General features: G+C 37.5%; 1 pseudogene; it reads right to left on the bottom strand.

Annotated features, from left to right (window-relative positions):
• LOC114031109 overlaps positions 1 to 4,501 on the bottom strand; it is a 72,532-nt pseudogene extending 68,031 nt beyond the window's left edge.
• Between the last annotated feature and the right edge of the window lie 8,196 nt (positions 4,502 to 12,697).

The raw sequence follows: 12,697 nt of genomic DNA, 5'->3' as shown, positions 1-12,697 counted from the left end.
CTAGGGCTCTTTTTTGATCATGGCTTTCAAGTATTCCAATAATTTTTAAATTATCTCTCCTGGACCTATTTTCCATTAAATGAAATATTTCACATTGTCTTCATTTTTTTCACTCTTTTGATTTTGTTTTATTGTTTCTTGATTTCTCATAAAGTTATTAGCTTTCATTTGCTCAATTCTAATTTTTAAGGAATTATTTTCTTTAGTGAGTTTTAGTATCTCCTTTTCCATTTGGCCAATTCTACTTTTTTTTTTTTAGGCAGTTGGGGTTAAGTGACTTGCCCAGGGTCACACAGCTAGTAAGTGTCAAATGTTTGGTCTGAGACTGGATTTGAACTCAGGTCCTCCTGACTTTAGGGCTGATGCTCTATCCATTGTGCCACCTAGCAGCCCCACAATTCTCCTTTTTAAGGAGTTGTTTTCTTTAGTGAATTTTTGTGCCTCTTCCATTTAGCCAAGTCTGCTTTTTAAAGCATTCTTCCCCTCATTGGCTTTTTGTTCCTCTTTTACCATTTGGCCTAGTCTGTTTTTGAAGGTGTTATTTTCTTCAGTATTCTTTTTTTTGTGTCTCCTTTACCAAGCTGTTGACTTATTTTTCATGATTGTCTTTTCAACACTCTCATTTTTCTTCCCAATTTTTCCTCTCCCTCTCTTACTTGATTTTCAAAATTCTTTTGAGCTCTTCCATGGCCCGAGACCAATTTGTATTTTTCTTGGATGCTTTGGATGTAGGAATTTTGACTTTGCTGTCTTCTTCTGAGTTTGTTGTTTGATTTCCTTGTCACCATAGTAACTTTCTATGGTCAGAATTTTTTTCTGTGTCTGCTCATTTTCCCAGCCTATTTCTTGACTTGTAATTTTTTGTTAAAGTAGGGCTCTGCTTCCAGGGTGGAGAGCACACTGTCCCAAGTTCTGGGGTTTTGTGCAGCTGCTCTCAGAGATACTTCTAGGGATCTGTAAGTTTTCAGTTATTCCAAGGTGGTATGGTCTAAGGAGAGATGTGTGCATTATTATCCAGACTGTGATCTGGTCTGTGAGCAACCACAAGAATTCTTTTCTGCCCTGGAACTGTAAGGAAGGTCCCTGCTTCACCACAGCAGCAAGCTCTGGTGTGCTAGTGCTGCTCCTCATCCTGGGACTGCCACCCTTAACCATGACCTGGATCTGAGCATGGGCAAAGCAACAGAGTACTGCCTCAGTACTAGCAAAGAGATCCCTGTAATCTCCTTCTGACCAGTTGTTTGACCCCTTTACCATCTGTGGGCTGAGAACTCTGGAAGCAGCTGCTGTTACTACTGATTTAATGGTTCCGAAGGCCTGCTCCTCCTAGTTTACTGGGCCTGGCCAGCGCTGTACTATGCTCCACTCTCACCCAGGTGTGACAGACCTTTCCTTCTGACCTTCTAAGTTGCCTTTGGTTGGAAAATTATTTCACCCCATCCTTTTCTGGGTTCTGCTACTCCAGGAATTGTTTTATGGCATTATTTAAAGGTTTTTGGAGGGGGTTTGGGGAGAGCTCAGGCAAGTTGCTGCTTTTTCTCCACCATCTTGACTTCATGCCTAGATGTTTTAATGGAACTTATTTACCTTTTAGTTTTGTTGCCTGATTTACATAAGCTTTTTTTTTTGATGAGGCAATGGGGTTAAGTGACTTGCCCAAGGTCACACAGCTATTGAGTGTTATGTGTCTGACGTCAGATTTGAACTCAGGTCCTCCTGCCTTCAAGGCCAGAGCTCTATCCACTGCGTCACCTAGCTGCCCCTGATTTACATAAGCTTTTCTCATTTCATGAACCAGAACCAAACCTGGTTGTTGTTGTCATCTTTTTTTTCTGCCTTTGGCTAACTTCAAACTACCTTCAATTCCCTTTTCTCTAATCAGTGGAATTACCTTCTCCCTTGCACTAAAACAATAATCATTCACTTTCCAGAGATAAGGTGAAAAAAGATCTAAGTGCCATTTCCCTGCAACTTTCACAGTTCTATTCTCATTTGTCCTTAAAGCAAATTCTACAGAGTGTTACTTCAAAACTCATTAAAACATTTCAGCATTTATAAAAACACTCAAACCACATTTTGGAAATTCACAGCGGAGAACTTAGATTTCAGTCACAAATATAGTCTCCAATTATTTTACGATGCCACAAATTTCTGCAAACTAGGAATGAAGATTCTCTCTTATCTGAGTCTCCTGTCTGCCTTCTAACTTGGCCAGAGTTAAAAGAAAGAGAGAGACTTTCTTCCTGAAGAAAAAATTTTCACTCTTCCTCCTTTGGCTGACCACACCTTAGGTAAAAACTAGTTTGTCTTACAAAACACAAATAATACAACAAGACAGACACAAGAAGACTTAAAAATTAGTGAGCAGAAGTAGAAGTCCTTTTTCAGGCCACATTTGAGATCCTTTGAGATTCTTATATATCTTCGACCAGTTTGGGTAAGAGTGTCCCTGGGTGACAGCCAGAGAGACTTCCCTTATTATTCAACTTAATCTTTTTGAGTTCTATTTTTAGTTACCCACTTTTGGTTGAGAAGCATCTCTGTTTCCAGACTTATTAATGGCTTCCCCAGCCTTCTCTTGAATGGGAAATATCACTTTTCCTCTTCATCAATTGTGGCAAGAGGTCCAGGACTTAACCTCCCCTTCCTGTCAACCCTAAAGGAGTGTCACTGACATGTGTCTGAGGTGGGAGTCTCTTGAAGAAAAATTTTCTCCAGGGGGATTGTCCCATAGGGGGTTTTCCTGGGTTTTCTACTGCCAATTATTACCAAACAATTGTTCTAATACACAAACAGTACATTACATTAAGACAAATAAGCAAAGTTACAACTTCTACAATAGTGTTGGGGCCTGATCTTGGCTTGGAAGAATTGGGTCTGAGGGACAAATCAGGTCTCCATGGTGTTCTCCATGGAGAAATCCCTCAGGGAAAAGTTTTCCTGGAGTGCTCAAATGTTTCCCCTAAGAGACTACCCCAAGGAACCAGCCTTCCTACCTCAATCCCTTCATGGTTGCCAACTTTAAGGGTGGAAATTAAAGTAAACTGAGGCACAAGGTTTCAATAATATTTAATTCAATAGTAAAGCTAGCAGTTACCAATAAAAGTAATCTTTCACTCCTCAGCAAGCCAAAAGACCCCAAATGAGGGCAGACAGATCATTTTTACAGACAAAAAGAACATCCCAAAACTAGAAGTCAGCATCATAGATGAGGAACACAATATGATTAGTTACAAATCCTGTTGGATCATAGATGGAGAAGATGATATGACTGTTTATAAAGTCTGAAGCATCGCAGACATGATGGACAATATGATTGGCTAGAAATTGGGAATGCAGGCTAGCAACAACTCCTAATTCCATCTAGAATCTTCTTATTGATTTAGCCCATCTTAAAGAATAACTAATGGTATATGGATAACAGATTTCTTCTAATTGTACAAGGACAGCTAGTGGTATAGAGATAATAGGGATTTTTTTTTAATTAAAGTGGTTTATAGGGAAACTGAACTTTTAAACTTACCTCAGAGAGGAAATCTGAACTTCTGAACTCATTAACTTCTGAAATTAACTCAGAGACAAAGAAACTTGATTTTGGCAGCTTTACAAAATATTGGCAGTGATACAGAATAGAATCAATTACAAAATAGAATCGATTTTATTTTCTCAATGTTGAACCTGAAGTTTTAAAAAAAATCCTGATTTCACTTACAGTAAGCATAAATTCCAAACTTGTATTACTTAGTTTTTTTTCCCTTTAAAAGAAGAAGTTGACCAAGAGTCAGTGATCAGGATCATATTCCCTTTCATCACTCACACTGGACATGCCAGACGTTCCTCCCATACTGTTCACTCCCACAGATGCAAAGCTACCATTACTGTAATAGCTGCTGTTCATTGCTCCTTGGCTCTCTATACAATGTTTGATTGAAAATCAGTCAAGTTTTCCTGTAAAACTTGGTCACATCCATTGATCCGGCTTTGACCACCATAGCCTCCTCTAATGCCCACTCAGCTGCTGACTCGCTGGACCACCATAAATGGACTGGATTGACAAACCCATACCTCCATCATTAGGCTACCATAAGCACCACTACTTTCTCCTACTGTAAAATTCAAGATGAGTTCTACATATCTTTCCAGCATATTAGCTTTGTCTTTTGACATAGCTATGGCAACATCTTCTTGAGAAGCAAATTCAACATCTGCTTCTCCAGTCATTCTGCCATCAGATCCAATTTCAATGTGTACTCAGAGTTGAGTGGTGAGAAAAAACCATATCATTTTCAGTAACTCTGTAAGGTAATCCTCTCCCATGCATACAATGGCCTGTTGTGCTCAGAAAAGTGGACTCACTATCTCCATATCTACTATCAGACATTACAAAATAAAACCAGTCACTGAGGTCTCTTCCAAATCTATCCAGCTCAAAACCATATCCATTATTATAGGCATTGTAGTTATTGCCTGAATGCCCTCCACCATAAGCACCTCACCTCATTCTTCCAAACCCAGCTCTTCTATCGATGTTGTAATAGCTACTGCCAGCCCCAGGTTTGGCAACTGCATAGCTATTAACTTTTTGTTTGTACTTAACAATATTTTTTCCAATTGCATGTAAAGATAGTTTTCAACATTTATTTTTGTAAGATTTTGAGTTCCAGATTTTTCTCCCTCTCTCCTCCCCAAGACAGCAAGCAATCTAATATAGGTTATATACATGTACAATCATGTTAAACATATTTCTACATTAGTCATGTTGTGAAAAAAGAATCACAACAAAGGGGAAAGACCACAAGAAAGGAAAAAAAGTGAAAATAGTACGTTTTGATCTGCATTCAGAATTCATAGTTCTTTTTCTGGATGCGGATAGCATTTTCCATCATGAGACTTTTGGTGATGTCTTGGATCATTCTATTGCTGAGAAGAGCTAAGTCTATTATAGTTGATTATTGCACAATGTTGTTATTACTGTATACAATGTTCTCCTAGTTCTACTCACTTCGCTCAGCATCAGTTCGTGTAAGTCTTTCCAGGTTTTTCTGTAATCCACCTGCTCATCATTTTTTATATAAAAATAGTATTCAGTTACATTTATATGCCACAATTTGTTCAGCCATTCCTCAATTGATGGACTTCCCCTCAATTTCCAATTCTTAGCAACCTCAAGAAGAGTTGCTATAAATATTTTTGTACATGTGGGTCCTTTTTCTCTTTTTATGCTCTCTTTGGGATACAGACCTACTAGTGCTATTGCTGGATCAAAGGGTATGCACAGTTTTATACCCCTTTGGGCATCATTCCAAATTACTCTGCAGCATGGTTGGATCAGTTCAAAACTCCACCAATGATGCATTAGTGTTCCAATTTTTCCACATCTCCAACATTTATCATTTTCCTTTTCTTTCTTATTAGCCGATCTGATAGGTGTGATGTGGTCCCTCAAAATTGTTTTAATTTTGCATTTTTCTAATCAATAGTGATTTAGCGCATTTTTTCATATGACTATAGCTAACTTTAATTTCTTCCTCTGAAAAGTGCCTGTTCATATCCTTTGACCACTTATCAATTGGGCAAGGAATGCATATTGTATTCTTATAAGTTTGACTTAGCTCTCTATATGTTTGAAAAATGAGACTTTTATCAGAAACACTGGCTATAAAATGGTTTCCCAGCTCTCCTTCTAATCTTGTTTGCATTGGTTTTGTTTGTGCAAAATCTTTTTAATTTAATGTAATCAAAGTTATTTATTTTGCATTTCATAATGTTTTCTATCTCTTATTTGGTCATAAATTCTCCACCTCCCCCTCTCCATAAATCTGACAGGTAAACTATTCCTTGCTCTCCCAAGCTTAGGGCATCATCCTTATGTCTAAATCATGTACAGTTTTGATCTTATCTTGGTGCAGGGGTGAGGAACCTGTGGCCTTGAGGCTATGTGTGGCCCTCGAGGTCCTCGAGTGAAGCCCTTTGACTGAATCCAAACTTTACAGAACAAATCCCCTTAATAAAAGGATTTGTTGTATAGAAATTGGACTCAGTCAAAAGGCCATACCCAAAGACCTAGAAGGCCACATGTGGCCACAAGGCTGCAGGTTCCCTGGCCCTGGATTTCTTCCATTTTTTTTTCTTCTCTTATTGCTAAAGCTTTTATTTCTAACATAATATTGAATAATAGTGGTATATTGTGGTAATGGACATCCTTTTTTCCACCCCTGATCTTTTTGGGAAAGCTTCTAGCTTATCCCCATCACACATAATGCTTGCTGATAATAGATACTGCCCATAATTTTAAGGAAAACTCCATTAATTTCTATACTCTCTAGTGTCTTTAATAGGAATGGGTGCAGTATTTTGTTAAAAGCTTTTTCTCTATCTATTGAGATAATCTTATGATTCTGTTAGCTTTGTTATGGTCAATTATACTGATAGTTTTCCTAATATTGAACCATCCTGGCATTCTTTGTATAAATTCCACCTGGTTATAGTGTATTACCCTGGTGATAAATTGCTGTAATCTCTTTGCTAATATTTTATTAAAAATTTTTGCATCAATATTCACTAGGGAAATAGGTCTATAATTTTCTTTCTCTGTTTTGGTTCTTCTTGGTTTAGGTATCAGAACCATATTTGTGTCATAAAAGGACTTTGGTAGGACTCCTTCTTTGCCTGTTTTTCACAAATAGTTTATATGCTATTTGAATTAATTGTTCTTAAAAATGTTTGGTAGAGTTCACTTGTAAATCCATCTGGCCCTGAAGATTTTTTCTCAGGAGTTAATTGATAGCTTATTCAATTTCTTTTTTCTAAAATGGGGTTTTTTAAGTATTTTATTTCCTCTTCTGTTAATCTGGGCAATTTATATTTTTGTATATATTCATCCATTTCACTTAGATTGTCAGATTTATTGGCACACAGTTGAACAAAATAGCTCCTAATTGTTGCTCTAATTTCATCTTCATTGGTGATAAATTCACCCTTTTCATTTTTTGATACTGGTAATTTGGTTTTCTTCTTTCTTTTTTTTATCAAATTAACCAAAAGTTTATCTATTTTACTGGTTTTTTTTTTCACAAAACCAGATCTTAATTTTATTTATTAGTTTAATAAGTTCTTTTTTTTTCTTTCAATTTTATTAATCTCTCCTTTGAGCTTCAGAATTTCTAACTTGGTATTCAATCAGGGATTTTTAACTTGTTCTTTTTCTGGCTTTTTTTAGTTGCATGCCCAATTCATTGATCTCCTCTTTCTCTATTTTATTCATGTAAGCATTTAGAGGTATAAAATTCCCTTTAAGAACTGTTTTGGGGGCAGCTAGATGGCACAGTGGATACAGCACTGGCCCTGAAGTCAGGAGGACCTGAGTTCAAATCCAGCCTCAGACCAAACACTTGACACTTACTAGCTGTGTGACCCTGGACAAGTCACTTAACCCCAATTGCCTTATTAGAAAAAAAAAGAACTGTTTTGGCTGCACCTCATAAGTTTTGGTATGTTATCTCATTATTGTCATTCTCTTTGATGAAATTATTGTTTCTATTATTTGTTCTTTGACCCACTCATTCTTTAAGATTAGATTATTTAGTTTTCAATTCATTTTTAGTCTATCTTTCTGTGGCTGTTTATTACATGTTATTTTTATTGTATCATGATCTGAAAAGGATACATTTAGCATTTCTGCCTTTCTGCATTTGATTATGAGATTTTTATGCCCTAATACATGCTCAGTTTTTGTATAGGTGCCATGTATCACTGAGAAAGAAGATATATTCCTTTCTATTTTTATTCAGTTTTCTCCAGAGATCTATCATATCTAACTTTTCTAAAATTCTATTCACTTCCTCAACTTCTTTCCTGTTTATTTTGTGGTTAGATTTATTTAGTTCTTAGAGGGGGAGGTTGAAGTCTCCCACTAGTATAGTTTTCCTTTCTATTTCTTCCTGTAACTCACTTAACTTCTCTTCTAAGAATTTGGATGCTATACCACTTGGTGCATATTATGTTTAGTATTGATATTACTTCATTGTCTATGATATATTTTAGCAAGATATAGTTTTTTTTTCTTATCTCTTTTAATTAGATCTATTTTGGCTTTTGTTTTGTCTGGGATCAGCATTGCTGCCCCTGCTTTTTTTTTTTTACCTCAACTGAAGCATGATATATTCTTCTCCAGCCTTTTACCTTTACTCTGTATATCTGTCTGCTTCAAATGTGTTTCTTATAAACAAGATATTGTAAGATTTTGGTTTTTAATCCACTCTACTATCTGCTTTTGTTTTATGGGAAAGTTCATCCTGTTCACATTCACAGTTATTATTACTTACTAATTATGTATTTCCCTCTATCTATTTTTTTCCCATTTATACTTTTCTCTCTCCTTTCATCCTGTCCCTCCTCATCAGTGCTTTGCTTCTGATCACCATCTATCTCAATCTGCCCTCCCTTCTATCAGCCCATACCTTTTCTCCTTTCCTCTTTTACTTCTGCCCTCATTTGTATTAGTCTTCTCCCCTTCCCTTTTCTTTCTTTTTTTTTTTTTTGGCTAGGCAATGGGGTTGAGTGACTTGCCCAGGATCACACAGCTGGTAAGTGTCAAGTGTCTGAGACTGGATTTGAACTCAGGTCCTCCTGACTCCTGGGCAGGTGCTCTACTTGCCCCTTCCCTTCCCTTTTCTTTCCTCTTTCCCCTCCTATTTCCCTATAGGGTAAGATAGATTTCTATGCCTAATGGAGTGTGTTTGTTATTCCCTCTCTGAGCCAAATCTGATGAGAGTAAGATTCAAACAATGCTCAACCCCTCCCTTCTTTCCCTCTACTACAATAGGTCTTTTGTACCTCTTCATGTGATGTAATTTACCTTATTCTGCCTCCCTTTTCCTCTTCTAGTATAATCCTTTTTTCACTCCTTAATTTTTATATATCATCACATCAAAATCATCTTAAACCCATATCCTCTGTCTATGTATACTCCTTCTAACTGCCTTAATAGACATACAGTTCTCAAGAGTTACAAGTATTATTTTCTCATATAGGGATGTAAATCCTATTTAATCCTATTGAATAACATGTTTGGTTTTTTTCTTTCCTGTTTACCTTTTTATGCTTCTTTTGAGTCTTGTATTGGAAAGTCAAGTTTTCTGTTCACCTCTGGTCTTTTCATCAGGAAAGTTAGAAAGTCCCATATTTCATTGAATGTTCACCTTTTCCCCTGAAAGATTATACTCAATTTTGCCTTTAGTTGGTTCAAGCTCCTTTGCCTTCCTGAATATCATATTCTAAGCCCTCCAATCCTTTAATGTAGAAGCTGCTAAGTCCTGTGTAATCCTGACTGTGGTTCCTTCATATTTGGATTGTTTCTTCCTGGCTGCTTGCAGTATTTTCTCCTTTTGCTGATAATTCTGGGATTTGGCTACAGTATTCCTTGGAGTTTTCATTTTGGAATCTCTTTCAGGAGGTAAGCAGTAGATTCTTTCAATTATTATTTTACCCTCTGGTTTTAGGATATCAGGGCAGTTTTCCTTGATAATTTCTTGAAAGATGCTTTTCAGGCTCTTTTGTTGATCATGGCTTTCAGGTAGTCCAATAATTCTTAAATTATCTCTCCTGGATCTATTTTCCAGGTCAGTTATTTTTCCAATGAAGTATTTCACATTTTCTTCTATTTTTTCATTCTTTTGATTTTATTTGACTGATTCTTGATATCTCATACTGTCTCAAATAGTCATTAGCTTCCACTTGCACAATTCTAATTTTTAAGGAATTATTTTCTTCATTTAGCTTTTGCACCTTTTTTTCCATTTGTCCAGTTCTACTTTTTAAGAAGTTGTTTGTTCAGCCAATTTTTGTCCTTCCTTTTCCAAGCTGTTGACTCTCTCTTACATAACTCTCATTTCTTTCCCCAATTTCTCTTCTCTCTTATTTGATTTTTAAAATCCTTTTTGAGATTTTCTAAGAAGGTTTTTTTGGGCTTGAGACCAATTCATATTCCCCTTTGAGGCTTTGCATGTAGACATTTTGACATTGTTGTCCTCTTCTGAGTTTATGTTTTAGTCTTCCCTGTCACCATAGCAGTTTTCTATGGTCAGGGCTCTTTTCTGGTTTTTGCTCAGTTTTATTCTATTTCATGACTTTTAAAGTTGAGCTCTGCTACTGGGGGCACAAGTGACACTGTCCCAAGCTTCTTGTACTGGAGGCCAGGGCCCCATCCCTGGCTTTCTATACTGGGACCTTCAAGGCTCATGGCTTGCTCACTGTGCTGGGGTGGCCCCAGTCTGGTCATGCCTGTTGTGTCAGGGTTCTGGGGCTGGCAGTTTGCCTTCTGTGCTGGGGCTGGAGGCCTCACTGTTAGCCTGCTGTGTCACTAGCCTGATGAGCCAAGACCCATGGGCCTAGGTTGCTGATCTGTATTGTGGCTAAGAGCTTCCTGCTGGCTTGCCCAGACTCTGTCTGCACGGGGCTATGCTCCCCTCTCCCCTCTTACCTAAGTGAAACAGACTTTTCCTGAAGTCCTTCCAGGTTCTCTTGGGCTGGAAAATTGTTTCATTCTGTCTTTTTGTGGGTTCTGTTGCTCCAGAATACATTTAGAGGCTTGAGTTAACATTGTTTCTGAGGGAAACTAGGGAGAGCTAAGGCAACTTTCTGGCTTCTATCCACCATCTTGGCTCCGCCTCAGCCATTAGCTTTCAAGGAGGATCATAATGAGTACAAATTTCTGCTCAGCCATTCTTGAAAATTTCAATGCACCTGTGCCCTATTCTTTCCTTGCATTTCTTTAAAGCTTTTCTGCTATTTCCTGTGAAGCAAACTGCACAAAGGCTTCCTCAATACTCCTCCCCTGGAACTCCATGTTAACCATTGGAAGGCAATGTTATCCCATTTGGCACAATTTCCAACCCTGAAAAAAAAAACTATATGATTTCTTCCTTGCTGTAGCCAAATGGCAGGCCTGTCAGATGCACAAAGCAATCATTGGCAGCGTCAGGACTGTTTGGACCAGTATGCTTCAGCACCCAATCCATTTCAACATTGCTCAACTTGAATACTTAAATATATCTGAAGTACTAGTTTCTCTGTCTTTTTTCAGTGCCAATTTGACTTTGTCTTCTGATTCAAGTTCAACAAATGCTTCTCCACTTGGTCTGCATTCTTAGGTATAGATGAAACAAATGCCTGATGCCCCATTTTGAATTTGGCATTCCAAGAAAAAGCATTGGACTTCATTGGCCAAGCAGGACCAGGGCAAGCTTTGGACCTTTACCACAGAGCCTTCTTCACCTTCAGTGCTCAGCTTGTTCAGTCAGTGGCAGCAGTTTGACACTTGACTCTGACATGGCTATGAAGAAATGCTTGGTAATTTTAAAGAATGAACTTTAAATGTTGAGTCAGGAAGCATTTATTAAGCACCTACTGTGTGCTGAGTGCTGAGAATACAAAGAAAGTAAAAAAAGAAAGCCCCTGATCTTGAGGAGCTAGCTCCCAATGTAGAGGGGGAAACAGCATGCTAACAACTCTGCACAAACAAGATAAAAATAAAATAAATTGGAGAAAATCAACAAAGGGAAGTCACTAGCATTAGAGCTATTTGAAAAGGCTTATTAAAAAAGATGGGATGTTAGCTGACACTTGAAGGAAGCCAAGGGAGCAAGAAGATGAAGATGAAAAGGGAGAGAACTCCAGGCACAGGAGGACAGCCAGTGAAAATGCTCAGGGTTGGAGGATGAGGTGTCTTGTGGGAGGAGCAGCAGGAAGTATCACTGAACTGTAGAGATCTTGGAGGGTAATCAGCTGTAAGAGGACTGGAAAGGTAGGAAGGGATGAGGTCATGAACAGTTTTAAAAGCCAAGCAAAGGATTTCATATTTAATCATTGAGGTAACGAAGACTCACTGGAGTTTATTGAATGAAATAAATTACATAGAGATATTACTATGCTAATGAGTATATACATTATAAAACATAAAAAATAGGCATTTACAAAGGAAGAGGAAGAGATAGAGACTGGACCTGCAATTGAATTGTCATAGAGAATTCTTGCATAAGGAAACTCCTTTACCAATGCAGGTCAATACCTGTCCTGCAACTTACACTGTCAGAGTTGCTGAGGGCACCTAGAGGTGCCCTTATCCAGGAACATTCAACCGGTATGGGTCAGGGGCAAGAATTGAACCCAGATCTTCTTTGTTCTGAAGCTACTCCTCTATCCACTGTACTATGCTGCCTCAAGATAAAGATGAAATCATATTACATTTATTAATGGCATCAAACCCTTTTTGTTCTCAATAAAATATTAGTAGTAGTAATTTTGTCTTAGTGGAATTATGTAATGATGTTTCATTATTGCTGAAAATCTTAGTTTAATTCTTTGTTATATAATTCAAAGTTCTGGTTCTCTGCTCAGTTTTGTTTTGTTTTTTTTTTAGATAACTGGTTTTAATGGATGTCATAGGCAAAAGGAAAAGAAAATAAAGACACTTCCAAAACATTGATAGCTCCAACATAAGCACCTTGTTGACAATACTCACTAACTCGTGATACCAATTTTTCAACCCTATCCATAAATTATTCAAAGGGTTTTTTGGGGGGTTGAAATTCAGCTAATAAATTTCCATCTTCCCTGATGTCAATCAAATCAATTGTTCTTGCAAACTATTTGGAAGGTATTGCATTTATACACGTTTAATAAATGGGTTCAAAACCTA

This window comes from Vombatus ursinus, unplaced genomic scaffold (genome assembly GCF_900497805.2).
Source record: "Vombatus ursinus unplaced genomic scaffold, bare-nosed wombat genome assembly UNPS02015066.1, whole genome shotgun sequence".
Taxonomy (NCBI): domain Eukaryota; kingdom Metazoa; phylum Chordata; class Mammalia; order Diprotodontia; family Vombatidae; genus Vombatus; species Vombatus ursinus.
This window is presented reverse-complemented; position numbering and strand designations above follow the sequence as displayed.